The sequence below is a fragment of the Alligator mississippiensis genome, chromosome 12 (genome assembly GCF_030867095.1).
Source record: "Alligator mississippiensis isolate rAllMis1 chromosome 12, rAllMis1, whole genome shotgun sequence".
NCBI lineage: Eukaryota > Metazoa > Chordata > Crocodylia > Alligatoridae > Alligator > Alligator mississippiensis.
Window position 1 is genome coordinate 62,154,182 of NC_081835.1, and position 26,210 is coordinate 62,180,391.

The 26,210-nt window shown below is 46.9% G+C and overlaps 1 long non-coding RNA gene across 3 annotated transcripts; it reads left to right on the forward strand.

Annotated features, from left to right (window-relative positions):
• On the forward strand, positions 1–26,001 carry LOC109286526 (uncharacterized). Of its 3 annotated transcripts, none has more exons than XR_009455941.1 (5): positions 1–49; positions 11,484–11,930; positions 12,538–14,584; positions 15,733–17,085; positions 18,263–26,001. It is a non-coding gene; the product is annotated as an uncharacterized LOC109286526 (long non-coding RNA). The 3 variants fall into 3 exon arrangements; XR_009455940.1 differs by having other exon boundaries at positions 12,538–14,167; positions 14,346–17,085; XR_009455939.1 differs by having other exon boundaries at positions 12,538–17,085.
• Positions 26,002–26,210: the final 209 nt, after the last annotated feature.

Here is a 26,210-nt window from a genome sequence, read left to right on the forward strand (position 1 = left end):
AGCAACCAGAGAGACAGGAGCAGCAATGCGAAGGGAAGCTTGACCGCAGGTATTGCTCTAGCGGAGTAAGGGAAGCAGCTCTAGAGACTACAACGATGTTGAGTTATAGCCTAGGGGCTTGTTTTGCATTGTTGTTGTCAGGTCATTACACCGGTGGTTTGGGTGAGGCTATTAGGGGTTGGAGGAGGCTTCATAAAGGGACCCACAGTGGCGTGGGGGCCCTAGCGCCAAGAGGGCGCATTATCCTCATAAGGGGGCTCACAGGAGTGTGAGGACCCTGGCGCCAGTAAGGGTGCAACTTGCGGGGTGCATAGACCCCAGCCCAGAGAGGGGCATTTAAAGAGCCCAGTGTGGGCACAGCAAGTCCCAGAGAGGGGCGATTTTATTAGGAAGCCCAGGGTGGACATAGAGAGCCCCAAACAGGGGGTGGTATTATTAAGGAGCCCAGTGGGGGGCCCAGAAGGTCCCAGAGAAGGGGCAATATGTGAGGAGCCCAGGATGGGCATGATGAGCCCAGTAACAGGCTAGCACTGCAGAAAACCCAAGAGAAGGGCAGGGTGCTGCAGTGGACCCCGGGAAAAGCCGATAGCGGTACAGCGTCCGCCAAAGGGGAAGCAGCGCGGTGGGCCAGAAAGACCGGAGGCTCGATACAGAGTCCCAAAGTGGGCAAGGGTCCCTGAGCGGGACAACACTTTTAGAGAAGGCCCAGAGGGGGCACCGGGAGCCCTAAAGAGAGGGCAGGATTCAAGAAATAACCCCAGCGAGGGGCAGTATAGTAGACGGGGAGCCTGAGAGCGGGCTAGTTTATAGAAGAGGCCCTGGAGAACGGGCAGGTATTTTGACAGTCCAACGTCTGGTACATCTGCGAGGCTTGGGGCGTGGTATTAGGGGCCGGTAGGAGCCACGTGTAGCCCATAAAGCTGGGGTGCCCGAGTAGCACCCATCGTACGGGGAGACCACAAGAGTCTGGGAAAACCGTGGGGACGGAGGTCCCGAGTAGCCGTGCCCAAGGAGGAGTAAGGTAGCCTCCCTATTATATTTACCAGCAAGACGTGGTCGGTGAGAATAAGAGGGTGCCTTGGGCTAGCCTTGACACGGTGCGAGGGAGCTCACGGCCCTCCCGCAGGCACCGCTGTGACGGCGTACATGAAAACATATGAGTGTAAGTGTGTAATCTAAAATATATATATATTACATATGTATATTTCTAGTGGGATAATCATGCATATATTCCAAGAATACAATACAAACACTGAATATTTATAGCAGTAATGCTAGCAAGATCATGTGTGTCCATGCCCCAAAGATCTTTAGTGTGACTAATATTTACAGTGTAGGGGGCATACCCACCAAGACCTCCCTGGATTTTGGGGGTTGTGGGTGTCCTGCCTCTTGCAGAGAGTACAAGGTTCACTTAGCTGGAAAAAATAATTCTGCTGAAAAAGGATGACACTGCAGGACAAAAAAATGTACCAGGGATTCAAAGATTTCCGTCTAGGAATTGATGAATCTGCAGTTTCTGGGTTTCTCCAACCATGATATTGATACAAAATGCATAGGTTTGCAATGTTCACTGCTTGCAGCATTTTTGGCTCACTGGAAACTGCAAGCCAAAGCTATGTTAAAGTCAAAGGGGTGTAAATCCATTTAAGATGGACCCACGTGACTGCTGGCTAGACTCCCTAGGAAGTGTCAACCTCAGAGCGATTGTATGGTTCCCACTGAAGACAATGGAGACGTGAATCCACTTTTGTTAATGGGAAAGTTTCACTGACTTGGATGGCAGTTGACTTAGACTCCCTGGTCTGTGTAGACATATGGTGTGCAGACACACATGCTTGTGCAAACATGCATGTGTACTAAAAGCAAGACCAAAACTCACTCTAACCCTGTCGCTTTGTGACGCTTCAGGGAAAATGGGTGCAGGTTGCTATGACTGGGACTGAATTTCCTCAGAAGCTGCAAGGAGCCATTCATGGGTAGATGAGAGAGTTTGCAGCCTGAACTATTAAAGATCATTTGTGCATAACCACAAAGCAATAGTCTAGGGATCCAGGGGCACCAAGCCTTCTTCCTCATTCATTAAAGAGAATCCAGAATTACTTTGTCTAATAATCAGCAGAGAAGTGACTCTAACATGCGGTGCTGACTGGACACTAAAAGCTCCTCGAGCCTGTCTGATGTCATCCAGCATCCCCTTGTCATGTCGTTGCACACCAAATATTTCTGAAAATAAGTAAAGCATATAATTCAGAATTGACAGAGGAATGTCTCGTGTGTCCAGAATGCCGTTCTGCAAGTCTGCCGCACATCGTCACACTGCAGATTGGATTATCTTCCCTCTCCCGCTCCTGGTTCCTTATAAATGATATTTAGGTCTTAGCAATAATTACTACTTTCCTGTGAGTGCTGCAGGCTGGAAGGCTGAAATCTCATGTGCAGTACCTCTGCCACCCAAAAACCTGCCAAGCGATTGCAGGTGTGTCTGCTCAAACAAAGCAAGAAAAGCACATGCACGCATTAATGGAGCTCTTGATTGTATGCACAGCAATGCAGAAATGCATTTTCCAGCTGCACCGGTCAGTTCACGTTTAACATCTCAAGAGAAGTATTTTTTGCCTGTCGCAAAGCCTGCTTTCTCACGGTAATCTCCTGTACACACGTTCTCAGGTGGCACCTCCCTGTGGACAGCTTTTCAACAGCAGGCTTTCAGGAGGGCTGTGGAAGAGGAAAGGGTAATGCATTTATGACTCTTTAGAAGAAAGCAGTGTTGGAGACATTGTCAATATGCCCAGTGAAGAAGCAGACACGGGATAATTGGGCCATCAAGGTGGGACCTGCTGATATAGCAAAGGGGGGGAAAAAAAAGCAGATGAAAAAATAGAGGGTGCAAAAATGAGAAGTGGCACCGGGCAAAATTGCCCTGGATGTCTCCATTTAGTAGAAAAATGGGTCGTTGAGAATAGCACTGAAAAATGGGCCATATAAAGAAACTGTGGGAAAAAAACTTAAACCTGGTGGAAAGTATGCAGTCACAAGTGCTTTTTCAGTGCTGCTAAATATGTGAAAATTGAGCTCTTTTATATCAGATACAGCTGTTGCCTGTCAGAAGGGCTTCCACGCCGATGGCACAAGAGCCATAGATCTATTTTGACAGTAACGCTTTCCTGCAGGTACACATATATGCTTTAACTCCAACACTGAAAGAGCATCATTTCATCCATTAAAGCATAGCTTGGACTGAGATGATCTTGGCACCGTTTCGCATCCTCCACCAACACTGGCACGCAGGAGTTTGAAAACTCTGCTTTACGTCTAGACAGAGATGCGTGCATGAAGACATTACCACCATGCAGCGCCAGCTACAAGAAGCTGGCATAGGAAGGCATCGAGGGGAGTTCTTGCACCATGCACCAGTGAACTGGTCCAGCCCTTATTTCCTAAAGTGCTGGTAGCATCATTGCTCTTGATGACATTTTGAGCAGTCTCTCTTGGTCAGTCCTCATCTTTACCCACTTTGCATTGCTTCCTCTGTGATTTTTGTGCTAAGATAATTCTCTAACCTTCTTCAGGATTACGCGAGCCACTTGTAAATGTTTTTTTGGCATCGCTATGCTGTAAATTAAAGGGAGGGGAGGGGGGAAAAGGTGGCTTATTGGGACTGAATTGCTCCTAGCATAACCCAGCAAGCAATCTTCTAAGTGCCTGTGTTTACGGCATAATAGAAGTCGCACAGTCCAGCTCATTCATCACGGATCCAAGACATAAAAATGTTTTTCATACCACAAGTTATGCAGAAGACAATGGAGCAGAGATGGCATAAAGCCTTCACAGAGTCCTCAGCGCAGAACACGCCGTTCTGCGGCTTCTCTCCCACCCTCTTCCCCTGAAGCATGAAAAACTGTGTTTAGTGGTACTTTGAAATGTGAATAGGGTTGCAAAGTCCTCTCCCAGAAGAGCATAGACTCGTAGCAGCGATTCCTTTCCAGTGTAGGTCCTAGGGCCTTGCATTTTATCTGTTGTGTGCTCAGCCCAAGGGGATGGCAGCACCTCTTGGTGAGAGCAGGGGATGGGGCCTGATCCTCAGCTGATGTACATGGATGTACCTCCATGGCTTGATATGACTCCAGTGGCATTACTGCAGCTGAGGATATGACCCTGAAAGTCAGGGCCCTTGATTTCTGTTTCTGGGACTGCCGCTGACTTACTAGACAGACTTGGTTGAGTCACTTGGACTTTGACATTGGTAGGAGAAGCTGGTCTCTCTACCTGCAAAAAGTCACTCCTATGAAATCCTGCTGTGTACTGCCAGCTCTCCTCTGATTCAAGGGACTTTGTGGCCTGCCGGAGAGGGCATGCACCGCTGCCGTTGCTGCTGAGATACAGCAAGCCAGTGATCTGCGTGCTGCAGGTGGGGACAGGTCCAGGTCCAGGGCATGTCCTTGGGGATGGGATCCAGGGAATGTCCTCGTGGATGGGATCTAGGGCACATCTTTAAAGATGGATCCAGGGAATGTCCTCGTGGATGGGATCTAGGGCACATCTTTAAAGATGGATCCAGGGAACGTCCTCAGGGATGGGATCCAGGGCACATCTTTAAAGATGGGATCCAGGGCACATCTTCAGGGATGGGATCTTAAGAACCTTGCAGTTTATAGCAGAATCAGTCACAGCCAAAAGGATAAGGAGCTGCCTTAGCTAAGGACCAAGAAGCAGAGGCCAAGGACTGAGGGAGACAGGGGTCCTTTTATATGCATCTTGGATTGATGCCGTATGCCCATTAATTGATCATTCTTTGCAGTGGCACTAGGGTTTTGTCCCCACTTGTAGCAGATTAGGGTTGGAAGGGCCCTCAGGAGGGCAACCTGATGCCCAAGGCAGGACCATCCCTGTCTAAACTATCCCAGATAAGTGTTTGCCAAGCCTGCACTAAACATTTCCACTGATGGAGACCCTACAGCCACTCTAAGCGATCTATTCCAGTGCAGAACCATCCTCAGAAGTATAATGTTCTTCCTAGTATCTAACCCAAGTTTCCTGTGTTGCAGTTCAAGACTGTTGCTTCTTATGGACCTTGTGTCTGTGCAAGAATGAGGCCTGGGTGAAGCCCTGCTTCCCCAAAGGGTGTGAGTGACCTTCCTCCTCCTCACCTTGCTCAGGTCCCTCCGGTGTTGGGAGGGCAGTTGTCAGGCACGTTCACGGGTTACTCGATGTCTGTAGAGAGTTATGAAGTGCTTGGGTGGAAGGAAGTGTATACGGTGGTTTCTGTGAAAAAGTCAATATTTGCCAATAGTTACCACAGCAAGTTACCTGAGCTGCCACAATTTTTGCCCTCTATTTAGAAGAGGAAATAAGCATGCCGGTTCCTGTTGAACATTGCTAACTTTTTGTTGACAGCCACTGTAAATGCAAATTATATCCTCCCGGCTGGGGGCACATAGCTGACTGGAAGGGCATGCCTACTTAAACCATCGGCTTGCACCCCATTTTTTTTAACTCAAGGCCATGAAACATAAATGGTGTCAATGCCCTCATAAGCCAATAAGGATCTGTTTCATGTTGACTCAGCTCCTGCAAAATTTGTAGCAGGAGTCAAATGGTGACAAGTGCTTTCAGCTAGACGTGGCCAGTTGCTTCCAGGCAAGTTAGTTCTCCAGCAATTTCCATCATGCTCAGAGGTTGGGGGTTTTTTTTCCCCTTTTCTTTTGTGTGTGGCCTTCATCCCAGCAGGAAACATGGGTGAAAAGAGAAAAAACACAAATCACCATCCAGCTGCTGCCAAGGCAATGGAAGAACTAATCATTCCTTTTTTGCTTAGCTTGTTTAATGTTCTCCTATGATACTGGAGAGGACCAACAGAGAACTGAGACAGTTACTTACACTTTCCAAATTTTTTGGACAGTCTCTTGGCCAAAAAATGCCCCAGAATAATGAAAAAGTCTATTTACAGTAGCAAAGACTCAGTCTCGTCTCTCCTGGGATTAATTAACTATGGTAGGATTTCTGAGAACACTGTTTTCTGTCTGAAAAATAACACTGGCTTGGCTGCTTCTTGTTCATGCCCGTTATTAAACTTACTCATAGGATTTTTTTTTTTTCACGATTTTGGGGATTTTTCTGTTATAAGGGGAAAATCCCTGTAATATGTTCACGATGGAAAGACAGCAGCGGTGACGCAGTTGTGTCACTCCGATTTACTCAGCCAAGGGAACTGCCCTCTCTCGCCCTTTTGGGGGGTTATAGTCTAGAAAAGGCAAGCAGTTGTCCATGAAAAGCCTCTATTGAACTCCTCCTCGCTTGGAGGCTTGCGGCTTGAATTCTCAGTTGCATTGCTGGGGAGGCAAAAGTCCTTGAACTGAGTGCAAATGGGAATTGTTTCGGGACGTAGGTTGTAGCCGTGTTGGTCTGAGGACAGGGGCAGACCGGGTTCTTTGGGTAAATCTGATATGGGAATTGTTTGGGGTTTTTTGTGTCTGCATGGTGAACCAGGCTCTGGATGTGCTGAGAGAGGCCCTTCATGCAGAGACGCACCTGGTCTCTGCTAGACAGCCTCAGCCAGGTGCGGAGCATCCCAGCTGGGCTCTGTTTCGCTCCCCTATGCGCCGGGCCTGTCCTGGACAGACTCGCTGCACGTATGCAGCATCGACAGGTGGCTTTGTACCCAGGGGGCTAGGTTATCAGCTGCTCAAAATCAAACTACCTCCATTAATAGCACTGAGCTGGCCCACAACCATCAGGTCAAATCTGCAGCGGTCCTTAAAGAGCTGGTCTTGTACTGCCTCCTTGTTCCTGCTTCACTCCCAAACTTTGAGAGCAACAGGGTCTTGGGTGGGGGTCGGCTAGTCACTGGGGTCTTGCTGGGGTGGTAGATGTAGCCAGCGGGAGCTGCTCCGATGAGGGCACCCTTCTGACTTATGTTGTGTTGGCTGCATGTGGTGTCAGCTCGTGCCCCATTGAGGCTGAAGCTCAGAGCAAGTTCAATCCAAGCCCCCCCAGGGAGCCTAGATGGGTAATAAAAGTCACCTGCTGGTTTCCCAGGGTGGATGGATGTCCTTGAGTCTTGTGCTTGCTGCTCTTGCCTACATCTACAAGGAGAGGATGAGGTGAGCATCCCTTTTCTTTGCATGCCTGGTGCAAGGGAGTGTCACGGGTGTCAGTAATCCCCCGTGGAGAGGTAAGTGTGGAGACAGCCATAGCCAGCACAACGCACTCACTCCTAAAAGGAGCCCAGACACAGCCTACAAGACCTGCCATGTCAGAAAGTCTGGTACCTTTTGCTGCTTCTGGCCCCCAGGCAGTGTACGCAGGAAGAGGTCTTTTGCCAAGGGGATGCATTTTCTGAAATATCCTCCCAGTTTGGGGTTTTCTCTTCCTGGATCAAGGACAGCACCGGTTGCTCATTAAACTTTGCTATTAAATCTTTGCTATTAGTCAGGGAGGAAGGAGCATAGGATCCTAGGAAAGTAGGGCTGGAAGGGACCTTGCAAGGTCATCAAGGCAGGACCATCCCTCACTAAACCCGACCTGCTCTTGAAAGGATGGATCAATGGCTGAACCAAGCCAGTGAGACATGACTTGAGCTATTAGCTCTGCCACCGGCTTCCTGCATGAACTTGGGCAAGCCCCTTATTAATTCCCCTTTGTCAGAGGAGTATAATGCTTCCTGAACTCAGGCCTTCCAGATCATGAGACACTATACTATATTAATGGAGGCCATGCAAGCACCGCAGATATTAAGCCCAAGGTTTTATAGACCCGCACGGTTTATTTTGGAGGGCTTTAAGGCTACACTGTGAACAACATGCTCATAACTTTTTATTTGGGTCTGTAAATCTTTCCCCTTTAAAAACCCTCCTGCTTATTAAAGTTGCTATACTGCTTTTGATACATTCTGTGTCATTCTGGCACCAATATATTTTTTAAGTTTATAGCTGCTAGCAGCACGTTTTTTATTTCCGCTGCCCTAAACCTCGGGTCTAGGTGATAAATGTATTTGCCCTAGACCCTAAAAAATATGCATCAGGAGCAAGTATGATGAACGAATGCTATCCTATGCAGGCAGACTGTCTCCAGCCACTGGTGTAGTTGGGGTATCCTCCTCCAATATAGCTGTGGCCTTTATAAGCCTCGATATGGCCCTGTTATTCCACATTTAACAAGAAGGGACCTCTCCCATCCTAACGCCCTTTACCGGCACAGAATAGTGCAGTTGATATATCTGTTTGTCCATGTGAAAATATGAGCAAAACCAACTGACCGCTAAACTGAAGGGAGATCAAAGGAAACACAGATTGAATGTAGTCTTTAGCTTGTCCAGCTCTACCATATTGCCTGGAATATAGGCCCCCCCGCCTTTGCCTCCCATGGCTTCTCCACTCTGCCCACCCACTCTCTCGCGACCCACTAGAAGTGCACTTCTGATCATTGATTTATCCTCATTGAGTCAAAATTGGATGCTGAGTGCCCGGTACAGCGCCCGTCGCAATGCACCGGTCCCCGGACGGCTAAAATATTGGGAGAATCCTCCATGGCAGCTCATAGATCCTATAGCAAGGCAGCTAGTTTTCCATTACCGTGAAGCTTTTCACATCTCAAAGGGTCCCTCAAGTTAATTATTTCCAGGGTTGACCAGCTCATAAATTTAATGTTTCATTAAACTGGTTACTCTAGTCTGAAACAACAACATCGCAGCTGTTTGCTGTGTACACCTCCGTTCCAGCAAGAGAAATGCAAGAGCTGTCCAACTTATTCTCATACAGTGCAGTTTTTCCATCTGATACCTTCTCCAGGATCTGGTAGACTCATTACAATGTCCTGTCGCTCCAGGATGTATTTGGCAAAAAGAGTGACTTCTCTTTCTCTTTGCGTCAAAGGAAAGCAATGTTATGCATGAGAAATGCGAAAAGCTAGCTAATTTTGGAAGGCAGCAGCAAAGATTATGGCTTGTATTTCACAGAGCTATGTTCGAGCTTGGATGTGCTTCTTCATTCACGTACTGTTGGTTGTGACCGTACCGTTTACAAAGCTTTGGATAGAAAAGTACAATAAATCCAGACGTTATTCCACTCTGAGGAGGCCATTGTGCTGCACTTTTCTTTTTTTCAATAAGGGATCTCTTATAATATAATCCTGAGCAGAATGTTTTCCATTTTTATCCATTAACTCTTTTGGTGACAAAGAAGGTGAATGCACAATGCACAAGCAGGCCATGAATGCTAACGATGACCAGCGCATTCTTACGTTTCCAAATCTGGATCAAATATTTTGCAAGATTTTCACCAAAAATATATGTTAATTGTCATGGCAAGATTTCTGCCATCTTCCTAGTTTTTTCCCTTCCATTTTTCTCCCCCAGAAGTGGTGCAAGCACCTACTCTAGATACCTTTAAGAAACACTCAGATGTCTATGTTGGAGTGATCGGACCCCAGCTGACTTCCTGTCCTCGGGCAAGGGGCTGGACCCGACGACCTTGCGAGATCTCTTCCAGCCCTAATGTCTATGAGGACTATTTCAGAAAACCGTTCACTTATCTCCATGATACAATTTTTGCAACAGAGACTTCTGTTGGGTTTTTTTCCCCTTCCTGAAACATCACCGTTTTGTGATGAGCTCTAAAAAACACGTGCATGCACTCACATTTCTTCAGAGGCTTAAATACAGAGGTGGAAGAGAGAGGGGGAGACCATAAGTAACAGTAAAACCGAGAAATAGGAGAAGGAAAGGTTCATTTAGGGTTTTTGGTCCCTGAAAATGCTAATTGTCAAGATAACCCTTATCAGTGATATGAGCCCTTTATTCATAGAGCGGTGAGCTGCGACTACTCTCCCTGCTAAGTATCTCCTTACCCTGAAGATGACAGAAGCTAAAACTCTTCAAATCAGACAGCAGGGTATTATACTGTGTGCTTAAACTATTTGAACTTCCAAGGGCAAATCAAACTGTTATATTCAGTATCAGCCATGTAGCTGGGAGGGAAGGGAAAAATACAATTCATCTTTTACAGTGAAAGGGTATTCGCTATCTGGAGGAAGCTGATGAGAATGCTCTAAAGGGGAATAAGTGCTTTGTAAAAGAAGCCATTTAAAAGTCCCCCCGATCGGTTTGTTTGGACAAGCACATTCATGGATTTATCGAAAACCGGGGAGAAAGTGTAGAGTTCATCACCTTGCCATTTACAGACAAAGCCATAGATTATCTCCTCTTCATATTACTGTGCCTTAAAAGAAACCAGACCAAAAGCTGGAGAATGCAGCTCTTCTTTTCTTTATCCTCTGGGCCATCAATGCTGACACAGCATCTGTGGAACAAGGAATCCCCTGTTTTCACTAATAATGTTAACTCCATATCATAGCATAGTCACCGAGGAGTATGAATAACCCCCATACAATTAATTGCTATTTGACTTAACCACAACGATGAAAACATGTTGTTTTATCACGCCACTGTTCTCGTGCTTGCGGGACAACTGATGTGGAGTGATGTTCCCATTCAGTCTGGGGTGGCGTGTTGAAAGATGAAGCAGTGCAACGGGGGAGAGAAGTCCTCGCTGGGATGAGACCCGCAGGGTGAGCGTTGTGATGGGACCGGTGGGCTCAGCGCTCTGTTTCCAACCTTTTGCAGTCGGGGCAAGACTAAGATGCTACTTGAGGAAAATGGCTGGAGAGGATCATAATGTCACAGCCACGCTTCAGTCTGCCATGCCAGCGGGGTAGTCTGTACAGCAGCGATTCTCAACCAGGGTGCCATGGTACCCTGGGGTGCCTTAAGAGCCTCTTAAGGGTGTCTTGCAATGTAAGCACGGTTAAGCGTGCAAGCACAATGCACAAGATAACCCCAAAGGTTTCAAACAGGAATTCATGGTGATAAAAGCTTTCTGTTCTGGTGTAGCCTGAGTCCTTTGCAGCAAAAGAATTGCTTTATTATTTTTCTGTCATCAAAACCTGAGTGAACGCTAACCGGTGACATTTTTCAAGGGGGGGATCTTGGGTCTAAACTGGTTGAGAACCACTGCTGTACATCTTGGGTGGAAATCATCATGCGTCTTTTTTTTAAAGTGACCTCGGCACATGAATGCATAGCTCCTCCACTCCAGGACTCGATTCCTTAGGTCTACGTGCTTGCGAGACGTTCCTGGTAAGCTGCTGCCAGACTGGGATTTTACCCTGCAAAGCTGAAGCCTGGGCTGCACCTCTCTTTTCCTCTCTTGTTGAAATAAGGTTGGCAGATAGTTCCCACTGGTTTCTGTGCTTTCTACAAATGATCCACTTTCCATCCCAAACTACTCCTTGGTTCCCACCCTGCAACCTACCTGCACCCTCCACCTGCCAGAAAGATCCCCTGCGTGTATTGCATTTAAGCTCATATTTGTGCAGGAATCTACCTTTTTAAAGGATAGGATATAAACCTCTGTTATAATGAGTCCATGCCACGTGCCCCTTTTCCCCCATGACATGTAATGACCTTGACTTTGTCCTTCTTCCAGGAACCCAATCCTGCCAGGTCCTGAGCATCCTCAGTCCACTGGGATTTGAGGATGTCGGACGGCTCAGAAGATCCAGCCCTATCTGGAGAGATAGGATCCTTCCTGTGTGTTAGTGCCTTGTAGCCTTTGGTAAAGGGGGAGCCTGACAAGGAAGATATGGTATCTGGACCGCTTATCTGGCTGTGAGCATCAGAGACAGGGTAGCAGAGCACACAGCTTTAAAAGAGTTACAGCTGACAGAAAACAAAACTGGATGAAGGCCAGATGGTTGCAAGGTCAGATGGGATCAGTCCTACATAACGGAGAAGGAAGACACAGGAAGATAATGCAGTGAAGAAAAATGTCTTTGGTCCCAGGGGTTGCTGTGGGACTTGTAGATGCTGTCTGCAGATGCCCTGAATCATCTTCCTTAAAATGATGGGAGATTTGAACCAGGGCACGAAAGCCGTAAGTCCCAGTTATCTGCTTTTTTTTCCCTATTGGGGTTTGGGAGGAATGGCTTTACAGGGGCTCCTAGGCTGCTGTTTGCATATCCAGTTTCCCACTAGTCTGAGAAATTTGCTCACGGTTCAGGATTCAACTGACGACGGGCTTCAGAAATGAAGACATTGAGAAGCTTTTTGAGTTATTCATCTGGGGATGCCAAAGAGTGGGCCTGGAAGAGGCCAGAGTATGTGGTTTTATTAAGGAATGAGTCTGCCCATGCTGTCCAGGCTGTTCTGAGCCGCGAGATACAGTTCAATTATTAAGTAACAGGGTGATAGGAAAAACATCTTGTATTAGAGATGGGGGAAATGGCTCAGAAATAGGGAGCACCATTTTTAGGCAAGCGCCGGCCCCCCCCCACCTCTGGAAGTATAGACACAACTAAACCCAAAGGTTTTTAAAGACCGAATGAGCAGGAGAGTCTCTGAAGTAAACCATGTGTAAATGCACTAAAGGAAAAGGAGATTTCCAGGGTATCGCTTACGGCTGGTTGGGAAAGTTTTGACAACATGACTTTTCCTTGGACAATGCTCATTTATTGAAACCCAAACTTTTGTTTTTGTTGTAGAAATCTTCTCTGTTTCCATAAGAAATGGCTGGGGGATGGTTTCTCATTTCTGGACAAAAGGAAAATGAGAAAGAAACTCGCCTCCTGAAAGGCCAGTAGCCCTGGGTCATGCTGGAGGCCGGATTTAAGCCTGAGCTCCATGTCGAGAAGAACCGGTGTTCATTTTAGAGCTGTGAATTGACTTTGCATCTCCCCGAAGCCAGACCGGTGACTCAGTCCCCAAACCACACTCTGCGCCTGCAAGCTGGCAGTCCAAGGGATGAGGGTAACCCGTGCTTTGTGGCTGCAGAGCCAGGGCTCCCTCCTGGTGCCCCGTTCCCAGGGGCGGCATCACAAAAAGCCACCCCCAGCTTTGCCCGCGGTGAGCTCTGATCTCGAGGTCCCCGAGAAGCTGGTGCGCAGAGCAGTGCGAGAGATGATTATTGTGCCGGCATGCCTACACATCCTGCAATGCACATTTTATTAGGTGCACACAATGGTCACACTTGGGACAGGTGGTGTTCTCTGCGGGCTCCACTGCATAGTCTCTCTTGCATGTCTGCTGTGTACCCGGGCCCACTGGACACATCTGCTTTGCACATTTGCTGCCTCTTACTCCAGTGTCGGTGAGGGTCCCAACAGGGACAGCCAATGACTGATTCAAGTCCTTCTCCAGTGACTGATTTAGCTTCACCATCACTCTCAAAAGCATAGAGGCAATCCCGTGGGCTTTGCACAGTCTGCTTCTGATAACCCAGAGCTTGCAGCAAGGGAGGGGGGAATCATTTTTGGAAGAACTAAATCCCTGCCCTCCATCAGCTGCTACCCATTTCTAGAGCCCAGAGCCCAGCACTTGAGGCCTGCAGAACCTTATAATCTGACATGAGTTTAAGCATCTTTTTCTTTTTTTAAATGCCAAGGAGTAGATGTTTTGCTGACTTTTATGGAAACGTGAAACTTGAGAGGGGTCAAAATTGCCGGAAAGGGAGGAAAGAACATTTCCACAAAAGACTTGCCCCCGGTGCTGCACCGTTGTGCTCCTGGCCGGTCCAAATTGGGCCAGCCAGACAACGCGGTAAGCAAATGGTGTCATCCCCTTCCCGAGTCCACAACAACCGGCTCGCCGTGTAGGCGGCAGCTGCTGATCCACATGGAACAACCACGTCACACGCTGACATGAAATACGACACAGGCTGCTTGATTCCTCCTGATTGCATTTCAGTGCACAATTGTACCGCTTCTGCCGAAGTCCAGCAATTTGGGTTGCTGGCTTCCTCCCTAAGCTGACCTACAAATACCAGTTTTCAGGGGGAGATTTATGACCAAGCACAAAATTACCGTCTTGTAAAAGCACAGATCAGAGCTATAAATAGGGATCTAGGATAGGCATGCAGAAACCCCCCCCCAGGGTATAGTGACTCTTGCTTGGTCTGCACAAAATAAAATGGTGACCCACATTCAGGCACTCAGGTAGTGCATCCATTGACATTGCACCGGTTGAGGAGTTGGCCCCCAATCCAAATCTGCACCCTGATGGAAAAACCAGGTGGTGAGAACGGCAGCAGCCAGACTCCACTGCAATCGTGGGGCTGAAAACTGCATCCTCTCTCATCTTCTGTCCATTTATCTTGCTGCCCAGGATGTTAATAAGGTGCGGTTTATGCTTTCGATGAGTTATTTAGCAGAGAAAGGTATTCGCTCTCGGGATAGTGTTGATTAACCTCTGCATGCTGAGTTACTTAGTAGGCTGATGGATTAATCATGTTTCCTAATAATCCTTGTCAGATTTAAGCTTTTTGTTTCCCCTCTATCTTCTTTTTTTTTAAAAGACATGGATGCAAACGTCGTCTTTTCAAGGGAGTGCAGAGAGAGAGAAGTATAATGTGCTGGTCGGAGTACGGGCCTACCATGGATCTGGGGAACCCATGTTGCTCCAAGCCTGACGTTGTCTATTAGACCCTTGTGTTTCTGAACAGTAATGCTCAGGACCTCAACTTGCCATTCATAAAAAGCACTTGGCACTATACAACGGTGAGGGTGTTAGTCAATGATACCCTTCTCTACCCAGGTAATCATCACCCCAATGTTAACTCTACAGCCATCATTACTTCCCCATGTGCAGAAGCTGACTCTGGTTGCTAGGACAAGCTGAAGTCTCTCTCTTAGCTGTCCCATTAAGAGAATAATAGAGTCACTTTTATGACTTTTCCTTTCAAAATGACTTGAAGGTGCCAGAAATGAACAATTAAATCAGCAATGTTATTCATAAGCAGCAGCTAAGTACTTGGCACTGATATTCTGCTTTTTCTTTGGATGCAGTCCTTGACATGAAATGGCACTCTGCCAGGGAAGTACTTTGCATTGTTGATCTTGAAAATACAACATGTGGCCAAACCACTTTGGGCTTATGAAGAAAGGTGTTTGGGGAATGTAAGAAAACATTTATATATCAACCAGGAGGCTTTCAGGGGGTGCTTCCATGGCCAGGTGTCTCTGATCGGATGCTAGCTGGATAGCAAACAGGATTTGGAAACAGAGGGCTGCAAACATCCATTTAAACAGGACATGCTAGGCCAAAGGGAGTCTCACATATTGTCAATATTTGCTAGTAAGCTGCCTGAGAAAGTCCATGGAGACAGGGGAGGCTTTCTTCTCTCCAGAAAATATGCACGAGTTCAGCTGTTGTTACAGGAACATGGAAGCACTATAAGGTGTTGCCTGTTTCCTGGCGAAAACCAGATTTTTGCATAGTTTCAACCCAAAATTGTAAAGTGCTTGAAATGTGGCCAGGCACCCTGAAATGTCCGTGCCTCTCGGTAAATCTCTGGGCCCTTCCTTCTGTTTCCAGCTCGCTGTGAAATCGGAAATCAAGCGTGCTGGAATTTGCATAACGTTTCGGTTTGTCGTTCGCGTGTCCTAATCCGCAGACCTGTTTCATGTCCTGAAGTTTTGCTGGATGTTAAGGAAAGGCAAGGAAGGGTGTGCGCTGCTCTACAGGGCATGTTTATCATTGCTTAGCTGCTTAATGGAAACCACTAAGCTGTAAGGAATCACAAAATGCTCATCACACTAGAATATACAGAAAGGACAGGGGTAGCCTGTCCTAATAAGCAAGGAGGCATATGCTTTGAAAAATGTGGGGGGAAACTGTCACAAAATAATGCAGAGGGTGTGGGTTTGGGACATCTGATGACTATTTTGGTGTCTGCTACCTAGGTCCAAAGAGCTGACTCTTGCATCCTGAAGCTCTAGCGGGGAGGACTCAGAGGACTAAATCAATGACTTTAAATAGCTCCATTGGTCTTACTAAACCATACAGGGGTTAAGAAAAGGCCTTTGAAATGTTGCATCCTTCCAGTGTGGTCACAGCAACCCTTTGGTGTGTGGCAGAATAGAAACCAGACTTGGTGCATAGACAGAAAGGAGATGTCCTTTCAGAGGAGACACTCCCGAAGATCAGCGGATAGAGAGAGGCAGGGTCTGCAGAGAAAAGATGGCAACCCGGTCCCCAGACCAGCACGGATAACAAGGCCAAGTTGGACCTACCAAAGCCCAGAGGGAAATGCTCCAGACTGGTGATACTGGGACGGGTGTACAGATGTACGTCCTGTTGTCATTTGAACGCTTTTTATTCTCAGAAGTGCATTCCAGCGGTAGGTAACTACTGTCTTGCTTTGAAGAAACCTGGCGTTACAGCCTTTGCTTGCTGCTCGCAACCCCTGAAGCCGGGGCTGGATGCAGCTGAACATGTTGGGGAAACATGGCTGGTAAGCGGGGTTGCTTTAGCTTGGACACCCAGTCTAAAATCAGGGTGGGATTTCTCCCCGAGACAAATTAATTCAGGTGTTGGAGGGGAAGCCCCCGGGAGGGAGGAGGGGTCCAAGCTACAGTGAACAGAAGCAGTAGGATGCATGCTATAGGGTTACATGCTATATTGCTGCCTTCTTCAAGAGCTTCCCAAACTAAATATAGCCTAGTCCTGGAAAATTCATCAGCATGTAGGTGTGTATCATGGTGGGAGGAGGAGGGGAAGGAGGCAATGAAAAGCTGCTGAGGGTGGTTTTGTGGAAATACTGGAGAGACAGAAGCACAAATTAGTCATGGTAGAGACCACTGAGTCGTTGGATCTAATTTTTTGAGTGATTCATCCACAAGAAACCACCGCGTTGCCTGACGTCTTGCAATTCGTTCTTTATTTAGAAAGCAGCTCAGCTTTACCATGAATATGTGGATTTTGGTCCCAATGGCTTTTTGATAGCTAGGTGCCTGCGCCATCCTTGTATTATCATCATTTCGAAAACCACGAAGTTCAAAGAAAAAGAAGAAGCAGCAAAATTATGGGGTTTCTCATTCCTCAAGATCTGGGTGGAATGAAGCTATAATCTTGCAACATCAAAGGGGAATCTATAGTATGTGCCATTTTCAATGCCGATATTTGTGTAGCGAAGGTTTAGGAAGGGGAAGGCGGAGTGACTCTACAGCTCTGACTGCAATGTGGTTAATTGTGGACTGGACTGGAGTGAAAGCGGGGGAATCGGAGGTGACGGGAAAAATCGGTGGGCCTGAAAGGTGAGAACTGGCAATTCCCTCCTTGCTTTGCTATATATGCACAGAGCAAGGGACACTGCATACCTTGGAGAAGGGGTACAACGTGCTTCATGGTTGCATTTGGGAACCAGACAACACAATGAAGTTATTTGCTCAGGGTCTATAATTGGCTTCACATCCCCCGAACCTCCCAATAAATTCCAGGACCAGAAGATCATCTTTCCTCCTAGCGTTTTACCCATTGAGGACCACTGAGTCACAGTGATGGAGAAGTGGGAATGGACTAGCTGCCCTAATGCCTGTCCAGGCTTATTTCTGAGTGTGCACGGCTTTGTCCAGGCTAGTCTGAAGTGATTCAAGCAGTGGGCTTCTCACCACTTCCTTTGGGAGCTTGTGCCATGACCTAATACCTCTTATTGTCAGGATTATTTTCCTGACATTTAGCGGGGATTTCGTGCTTCTTCAATTCTGTCCAGCACTCCTATTCATGCCCAAATTAAATAGGTCGCTGCCTCTGGGGTGTTTGCAGACTTCTCATATACATGGTTGGCACGCCTATTCCCAACCCCACTTCTTCCACGTGCATTTACCCCGGCCAAATGACAAATGTCTTTTCAAAGCCATGCGTGGGGCCTAGAGGGCTATGGGACGGCTCTAGTACCAAAAATGCACAGAAGGGCTGCAGAAACAGTTTTTCTTTCTAGGAACTTTCTATGGGGCTAGGAGGTGGGACTGCCATACTTTTCAAGCCAGGCTGGCAAAAGTTATTCCACATTTTCCAGGCTAATATTTACAAGCAGTTCCTGCAGACTTAACATATTCACTTTGACTTCCCAAGATGTGCAGCGGTTCTCCGTCTTTCATTCTGGGAAGCACTCCTGACAATTTCTTCTTGGGAAGCAATTCTGAATTCGTATTTTGTTGGTAGGACCTATCTGGTTTGGGAAAAAAAATTGCATGAACTTGGACTACAAAGCCAGTTAGGAGGTTAAAGGGTACAGACATTTGAATGCTGGTTTCTCATCAGCTGCGGCAGAGAATTTATCTTACAAACAGGAAAGTCTAGCTTCTGTGTGTTTTATTCCCCAATAATTATTCAATAAGTATTTCTCCAACGGCACAGGGTGGGGACATGATAATGATGGGAGACAAACTTCTGGATACAATTATTGCAGATTCGTCTTGATTGTCGTTTCAGGCTCGGAAATCTAGGAGAGCAAGACTATGGTTTCCAGAAGAGCTGAGGTCCGCTAATTTAACTTCTCATTTAGAGGCACGTAGCAGCATGCAAAAAGCCAATCGTTGCTGAGAAAACCATGCATTCAGGCTCCAACAGACGGGTTGTCGGGTGAACTTGTGACACTAGAAACATGCAAAAAAAAAGTACTTGCACAGAAGGGTAAGACTTACATTTCATCTGCTGGTTTGGCTTTTGCTCAGCCAGATGGATCTCTGGGGGAAATCACAGGAGCCTTTCTTGTGGATATGCGTAAGGAAACAATCAGAGAAGTGCCAAAATCCCGATGAAAACTTTCCCACCAGAGATGCACCCAAAAAGTTCAGACCCAGAGCTAAATGCTGGGGCTTGGGCCCATCTCTAAACTTCATAGACATGATGATGATGGACACCATGCAACAAAGAAACTCGGCTGTTGCTTTGATAACAACAATCTCTATTGAATGCAAGTTTAGTCTAACTATAGGCTGAAGAAGGATCTTTCTGAGCTAACTCCGGCAAGGACCACAACCCCCTGAGCAAATTCATGGTTTTCTGCACTGCTTATCTGACCCCTCAAACTCCCAAGTCCCAATCTGGTGCTGTGACCACCATCCTTATGGCCTCCGAGGATTGTATTAGACAAGCTAAATCCCTGGCAAGCTGCGACATCAGGGAACATGCGTTTGTGCAGCACCCAGAAAACACATGGTGAAATCCCGGCAGATCTCTCAGGCTGCAAAATATCATGGCACCAGTCCTGGAGGGAAGCATCAAATGAAAATGTTACAGAGGTGAACTGGATTCAGATGTCCCACAAGGTCACTTCTGTTCAAACCATACCCCCCTTGCACTTCTGTCCACCAGCACCCTCGTGGCATGCAGTAGGCTTGAAGTCATTAGCATTTGGGACTCGGCTAAAGGGAAGGCAATAACACTGGAAAAAGAGAGGAGTGGAAAATCTGCTCACTTTATTAAACTATTTCCTGTGAAAACAATTCTCTTTGATGATTAGGAGAAAAACAAACTCCGCCTTATTATTTATAGGCCACGGTGATTTGTTTCTTCCCAACGGGGTATGTCCTAGTGTCATCGGCTGGCAGGGACCAGGCTTATTTCTTACTCCGTGCAGCGGAAATCTGGAAAAAGGGGCGCATCTGAGGCCCCAGCCGCTTGTGGCAATGTAATCATGTTATAAAAAATTGGACTGTGAAGTGAAAACAAGCAGCTGACCAGAGCGAGGATGTATTATTTTATTTATGCATCTGTAACTGTCTTTCTGGAAGATGAGCTGTAATCCTTCAGCATGGTCGTGTATTTTCCATGTTCTGGACTGCTCAGACAAAGCATATTTTGGTGTGCCGCCCGCTGATTGAATCAGGCTGAATTCCCGGTATAAGTTAAATCGCTCGGTGCCATATGAGGTGTTTTTAGTGCAACGTGATCGGGTTCCCCTTGTGTCATCAGAAATACATACTGTGCAGCAAATAGAGATAGACCTAGATTCAGAGCCATGACTGAACAACTTTGTCTGGAGGTTTTACCCCTCTTCTTCCACTTTTAATTCCTTTAATTAGCATTCCTGTAGTGCCTAAGAGCTCCAGGCAGCATACACCAGGACCTCACCTGCTTGGTGCTATACAAACACCGCACAACATGACCACCCGTGCCCCCACAGTGCTATTTTTCTTGTCTAGATTTGATTGCGGAGGTGAAATGTTCCTGCAAATGAAGTGTGAACTACTATCAAGACAGAATGGCAAAGTTTTGCACCCGGGATAAGTGCATGCTCAGGACTGATTCTGCGTTGGCCTTTATCTGGGGCCGTCTTACAGATGTGCAGAGCACCTACTACATTTGGGATAAGTAGATCATCTTCTCCCTGATTCATGCTGAGTTGCATCTTACTCCAAGAATGGGTCACTTGATATCAGTCGAGTTCACGTAGGAAGATCTGGTCTAATAATAATAACCATACATCTTCCTGGTCTGAATGTTGTAGCTTGTTCAGAAAAGTGGAAGCAATAGACAGTCTATCATTAATAAGAGGAAGGAGGAATAAAGAGAAGTAAACTCCCATGACATGGATTTTGATTCCTTCCCCAGGTTCCAGGCTACGTTGCAGACTGTGCCAAGTCAGTTTGGTTCGCTCCTACTTCTTTTCCTGTCTTCATCTCCTATTTGCAATACCTTCTTGGAAGCTGGAACGTCAGCAGCTCTCCAAGATAGCTTTGTCCTTTGACATTTGGCAGAGGAGGGTTTTTTCCATCATGTGCAATGGAAGCGGAGCGAGCGGTTTGTTTTGAACAGCCACCTTGATTTCAGCAGAGCCGGCTGCCAGGCCGATCTCTATCTATCTTCGTGCATCTTGGTGGATGTGGGACTCGCACAGCTGTGAAGATGCCGTGCGTGGAGGCTGCCCAGCTGCGAAACATGCTGGATTTTGCAAGTCCTGCAAAAAAAGAGAGAACTATGCTTTCATTGTCCGGTCCTAGAGAAGTGATTTTGTGGAGGGAGGCCCTCTTCATTGCTCCCCTGCTTGTTTTCCCTTATGTAAAATGAGGTTTATCCCTGCTTTGGTGGGAAAGAGATTTTGATGTTTAATTAATTGTTCATAAGAGGCTTTGAATACAGGCAATTATGGCAGTGAATTTTCTTTCTAGTTGGGAACTTCCAGAGCTCTTGCTAATGAGATTAGAACATAAATTTGGAGCCTAAATTACTTGTTGCTTTTTCCCTTCTTATTTCGAGAGCGCCTGTTTTCTAGGGAGTTGGTTTGTGGCATCTGGCAAGTAACCGTTACGGTAGGCAAGCTCTGGTTCTGATCTCATCACCCATTTTAGTCCATTGATGCCCATGGAGTTAAGTCTGATTTACACCGATGCAACAAGGGAGAGAGTCAAGCCCGCAGTTTGTGCATGTGAAAAAAAAGAAAAAGAAAATCCTGCCTTAATTTCACACAGAAATGGAGGCAAAGCTAAGCATGGAAAACTGCCCGACACAATTAGGGAAGGTTTTTTTTCCATCAGCATAATACTGTTTTGAATCTGGGCCCCAGTTAGATGGCAATGCTTGCCGCTGTGATCTATGATTTTCTGTTTCTTGCCTTGCTTTGTGATTCACTATCGCTCAGCTTTCCTTCAGGTACTTTTACTATATAGTGCCTAGACAAGAAATCAGAACTAGCAGAATTGCAAATCAAGGTTTCTGTGGATTTGCTGAATTAACGTATGCACGCACGCCCTCTCTCAACCATCAGATTTTGTGCATTCAAAAGGACACTAGGAGAAACCTAAAAAATTGTGCCTGACAAATTCACTGTGGGTTTGGTGTGTTTTTCATCTCTTTGCAGCTTTTGCTCATCCTGGGGGGCAATGTGCATATGAACGAGAGACACTTTCTCGTCCCATAGTGAAGTGGGTGGTGAGATGTGAGTGCAAGATTGTGTTTCCTATAGAGATTATTGCAAAGTTGTGTCTCTCATTTGCTGACCACATCACATGAACTGAACTGCTATCCCAGCTGGTACTCGTTGCCAGCCTTGTTTGGGGGCTGAGGGCTGAATGGGGCTATAGACACGAGTCTAGGGAGGTGGTTTTTCTAGGGCTGGGTTGAGGCATGCCACCAGCTTTCCTATACGGTGCCTCTTCTATGAGCAGATGGTTTCCGTTTCCAGGGCTTTTAATCCAAGGGCCTTTCAGCAGCACTAAATTCACATGCTTTCTGCCCCCCCCCCCCACCTCATCCTTAAACTCATATGGCTGAATTCATGACAGCTATAGTTTCCATGCCAATCAGGTGTGAGATCATAATTCAGCATTATGGCTTCACTCCTGGACAATGCATAAGCAAGAGTTTGGACAAGGATGCAGATGATCTGTTCAGGTGCTAATAATGACAGAAAACAGAAGGCATAATATTGCAGAGGAAAGGGAAAAGGCTGCATAGACAGTTCAGAGCAATAATCTCCATCACAAATCGCCTCTCTGTGAATCATCCCTGAACAGAGGTAATATTCCTTATTATTCACCCAACAGCTCAGATGCTCGATTCTCAGATTATGCGTTGCTGTCATATGATGTGAGTGGATTGCCTGCCGTCCCCCAGATACCTTGCTTAGCGCTGGTGCTGATCTGTGCCTGAGCATGAAAAACTCCTCCAACTCAAAAAGCAACAGGCTTTCTGGGCTGACCTTTTTTGCTGCATGTGTGTGTTCACTACATTGCACTACCTGATTGAGATCGTCAAACATCTCGGCCACTTATTTTCTGGATTTTTAAAAAAATGCCCGCTGCTAAAGAATGAATAAAGAAAGTGATCCGTGAAAATGTCTTGCAAATCAAATGTATTTGGTGATGGCAGGTGGGGTGGGGAGGGCTAAATATTTGACCCTCTGTAACCAGCATAGTCTTTTATGATTTTAATTATTCCATTTGGGTCTCAGGCCAGATTCTGGGCTGATACGAGTGAACAGAGGCGTGTTCGCTCCAGCGGCATCGGGCCAATTTTCACCTGCTGAACGTCTGGCCCATTCTGTTTTAAAGCTCGGCTCTTTAAAACTGGCACATTAACTCTGGAATTTTCCAGTTTGCTATTAAAGCTTAATTTTTTTTTTTTATCTCCCTACTGCTGTTTAGGAGAAAGAAACAAGTCTGTGCAGGAATCTAAATCACCTGGAAAATGGCTGGGCTGGTAACTGGAGCTCGTGCTGAATTTTTCAGGGCCGGATTCTCAGCAGCGTATATGGGAGAAGCTGCTTGGATTTCAGTGAGGATGAGCTGATTTACCCCACTCCTGAGCTATTATCTCTCAGGTTCCTATTTGAACAGCGAAGCAGGTTGGCATGCAGGATCGGTGTCGCTCGCTCTATTGTGCTGGCCTAGCCTAATTTTCTTCCATTCGCCCTGCAACGGGCTGTGCAGCGCGCTCCAGAAAACGTCTCTCTGCCTTCCCCTTGCTGGCGTGCTGTTGCAACTGCCCAGTTTCAATGCCCCGGTGAAGGGGGCTATTAAAGCGTTAATGGGATTTTCATTTGCAGCTGGAGCAAAACAGAATGAGGTCTCGTTTTCAAACAATGAGCTGTTTGTATAATATGCAATGCCAGCCACATCTGGGACAAGCAGACTAATGAGATTCTGGCATTCAAGACATGGAGGGGCCCAAGTCAGACAACACCTGTAGCTCTGTACAAATCAACAGTGGTTTGCAGGGCTTGTGGGGGGTCTCTAGAAAAACAGCTACTAGGCATGGTTTCTGCCATGGATTTGGACATTGCTTGGTTTAAGTATTATGGTGCAATGGGAAGAAGAGTCTGGCAAGGCTTTATGATAATGACTGTCACTGAACCTGCCACTTGCCCTAGTTATATAGCACTATATTGCTATTAGGACATTTCCTTTCCCTATTACTATGTGATAGCAGAGAGAGAGCCTCCCCTCCTCAAAGCAATGCTGTGAAATGGCTATTGTTCCCTACACCAGATGCAGCTGCAAGGGGAAACAAAAATCCTGCCTGTCCATCATATCTTTGGGACGTTTCAGAAGCGAAGGTGCACTATCAAGGCAAGACAACATTGCTAGGCGCTGCACGCTGAACACTTTGCGAACCACAAGGATTTTACAGGGAAGTGTAGGCAATGCCTATCTCGAACTATACCGCTTCAGGCTCCTCTTTCATTTGTCTAGCCAGCCTTTACTCAGCTGCTTACTCATGAAAGACATATAATTTAAGGGGCTTTCATCTGGATGATTTCGGAGGGAGTGTCACTGGTATCGGATCCAACTTTCACCTGGCACCATGCAGCTCCTGTGCCAAGGCAGATCTTGTTCCTCTGGGTTAATGACTGAAAAGAGTTCACCTAAGCTGTTCTCCTATCCCTTCACTTAAAGCAGGGGCTGCTTTGTCCCCAATATCTTTTTACATGTTTGTCAGCAACTCCAGTCTCCCAAGGGGAAAGGGTGGCTAAAAGACGGGTGAAGCCTCTCCTAGCAGCTCAAGGCAGACTCGCCAGGTTGATTTCCCAGCCTGATGCTTCCCATTGCACATGCCTGAGCCTTCCCTGTAAACCCGCAGGTCTTGCAGCACCATGTGAACTCATGGTACCAGCACACAGGGCCTGCCTCTCTTCAGGTCTGCCTGTGAGATATTCACAGTGCTCCTTTAGTCTCTTGGCAGTATGCTTGCCTGCACTGGCATGGCTCTTCTTAATCACCGCTCCCCATTCCCTACTGGCATGGCTCTTCTTAACCATTGCCCCCCATTCCCTAGAAGTGTCCTATGGGAAAGACGATGCAGATGGATTATTAATGCTGACTTTTGTTTGGTGGGGAATGATACCCTAGTGAGCTGTCCTCCATGCACAGTCAAGTCAAGTCAGTCCCGAGGCCGCTGCAACCGTTTGGGGCATGTTAGATGCTGTGCATCATTGATGACTCTTTGGGCAAAGTGACCTGGTGGTGCCCATCTCCTCTCCAGGTACCCCTATGTATAGCCTGACTCAAATGATTCCCTACAGGGAGGTGGGGAGTAGGGTGGCATTTGTCTGTATGGGCCTAGGCATTTTGCAAGGGATAAAGTGCACGAATCAGAAATAGGACGCAGGACCGGAGGGGGCTGGACTCAATGATCTCACGAGATCCCTTCCAGCCCCTAACGTCTATGAATCGCAGTCAAGTGTGCAACCCCCAAACTATCCCATTATCAACACAATAGTCATGGGCTTGACTGCCATCATCGTGACCGTAGGTAGCAGGACGCTGCAAAGTGCTGCTTGTTGACTTCCCAGAGAAGGCCTTAGTAATCCTTAGGTGGATGAACAGGATTTGAGTCCAGTTCGACTGCAGATGATGAAAACCCCAAGTTTCCTCAGCAACAATGACCCATGACAGCTGAGAAACCTAGAAGGATACAGGAGGAGGGGAGATCATCAAGGAGAAGAGTTAAGTAAGATCTCCAAATGGACGAGCCTCAGGCTACCGGCCCTTGAAGAAATCCAGGGAATTTGGGCTATAGGTTGCAATGGTGCCAGGGATTTTTTATACCCATGGTGCCTAGTCCAGCAGGGAAACCCAGCAGCAGTAAGAGCAGCACAACCCTGGATTACCCTGGATGCAGCCCCGAAGGGCATATCAGTTTTCAGGCATTTAGCAGTTTTTCCAAGTTTTCTCTCAGTGATTTGCCAAAGAAGTTTCTGCCACATTGAATCTGGTGATTAAAGGTCTCAGTGCTCATGCATTTGGCTGGCAAGATGAGTCCCCCTATTTCATTTCCCTTTTTTACCTCCTCTCACACTCCTTTTTAACCCCTGGCAAAACTCTATCCTTGTATAGGTGGGCATACTTGTATGAATACATCCACACATATCCCTCCTACGCGTGTTGGCAGGGATGGCTATCCGCGTATGGCTATACTGGTGCAGGCAATTATTTCCACTGGAGGTCCACTTAATGAGTTTTGTGTTTGCATGCATGGATAAAGCCGCTATACCCATGCATTGCCTCCTTTTAGCTTGCATTAGGGCATTGCAACCATACTTTTCTATGGTTCTGGGATTTGCAATCCTACTTTTTTTCCTGATTTCTAGGGTGATATTTGCCTTTTGACCCCAGAACCCCTCTTACCCCCCCCAAAATGGTCCAATGGATAAGCAAAGCATGGAGAAAGGAAAAAACCAGCAGGCAAACAGAGCTCTAGGGATGAAAACAAATGACAGCCAGGCTGGCTAGGGGTCCCAAGTCCTTTGAAAGGCCATCGCAACCCATTCAGATGAAGAAATTAGAAAGCAGCGGCTTGTAGCCTTGTGTGCAGCTCTGTTTCCTGCTGCTGGCTGGATTCAAACTTGCCGCTGAGCCCTGCCTCCTTTCCAGCTCCGGGGGCTGGTTGGAGAAAGCAGATCAGGAAAGAGATCAAGGCATAGGGAAGGGGGGAAAAA